The following is a 1,462-nucleotide window of genomic DNA, read 5'->3' as shown; positions in this document are numbered from 1 at the left end:
ATTTGATTACCTGGATTAGGTGCGTGCACTTATTGTTATTATGTTTCGCATGTAACTTCACTCTGTACAATTTTCCGGTAACACTGTTCCGATATAAGAATTTAATATTAGTCTTGTTGAGAATTTTATTATCCATTTTATAGCGACCTACGAGATATTTCTCATTTCATACCTCTCACTCTGCCATTGTAATTTTAATAAAATAAGAAATATATAAAAATTTATCGTAGAGATGAATTATAATGACTATTTTCGCATTTAATCTGTTCTAAGTGCCAGTGGGATGAATAGGAGAAGCTTTTATTACTTGACTACAGCGCTAACTTAATAACTCATTTACACATCGTTACATCGGGCGTCTAGTTATTATGACCATTAACCCTGCTCATTTTCCCCCAGCCTGCTCTTGGATTCTAAAATTTACATTGTTTCTACCTTTCTATATATTCTTCACAAATGTTTTGAACAAAGTGTTACGTGTATGCCATTGATTATTGAATTGTGGTTAAATATTCTTAGATCGGGCGCAGTGTTGGACCACCTGATGCTAGCAAGGAGTGGAGGTTGTCGTACAGAGAGCTGCGGGAGTCTGTAAAGAGAGTAGCTAGCGGTCTGGCCCGGCGTGGCCTCAGGAAAGGTGACGTCGTGTGTGTGTGCAGTTCTAACTGCCCAGAGTACGTGATCACGATGTTGGCAGTTTACTCGCTAGGGGCCGTCCTGACGTTTGCGATTCCTGGATCCTCTGTAGGTGGGTTATTCTCCTTGCACTACATTGATAAATCATTTTCGCGACCATGCTTAGCTAAGGATTCCTATAAGTCAGTAGAAGCATAAGATAATCTGAGAAATTATAATGCCGCTCAAATATTTGTTATTAAATTGCAATGTATTGCAAATATTTTGTTAATTAAAATGAGATATCACCTTCATAATCATACAACTAATTAGTAGATAGGTTGTGCATGACTAAGTGTTGACAACACTTGGGCAATATCGGTCCTACCGCATATACGTACGTGATTAATGCATGCTTTCAGACGAGATACTTTCCAGGTTGAGAATTGCGAAGTTCTGTGGCACTGTAAAGTTTTTCGTCGTATCTAGTGACGAGCTGACAACTGCGAGGAAATTAGTGGAGCGTTGTGGAGTAAACGTGGTACGTGAGTAAGGTAATATCACGAGTAAATAATAATATTATTATTCACTCCTGATATTATCTTAATCACGTACCACGTTTACTCCACAACACTCCACCAATTTCCTCGCAGTTGTCAGCTCGTCACTAGATACGACTAAAAACTTTACAGTGCCACAGAACTTCGCAATTCCCAACCTGTAAAGTATCTCGTCTGAAAGCATGCATTAATCACGTACGTATATGCGGTAGGACCGATATTGCCCAAGTGTTGTCAACACTTAGTCATGTACAACCTATATCTACTAATTAGTTGTATGATTATGA

The 1,462-nt window shown here is 38.6% G+C and overlaps 1 protein-coding gene across 2 annotated transcripts in view; it reads left to right on the top strand.

Moving 5' to 3' along the window:
* Positions 1 to 1,462, top strand: part of LOC106805658 (4-coumarate--CoA ligase 3-like) — a 67,413-nt gene that overhangs the window by 44,297 nt on the left and 21,654 nt on the right. The window lies entirely within an intron of this gene.

Source organism: Priapulus caudatus, unplaced genomic scaffold (assembly GCF_000485595.1).
Source record: "Priapulus caudatus unplaced genomic scaffold, Priapulus_caudatus-5.0.1 Scaffold122, whole genome shotgun sequence".
In the NCBI taxonomy this organism is placed as follows: domain Eukaryota; kingdom Metazoa; phylum Priapulida; class Priapulimorpha; order Priapulimorphida; family Priapulidae; genus Priapulus; species Priapulus caudatus.
This window is presented reverse-complemented; position numbering and strand designations above follow the sequence as displayed.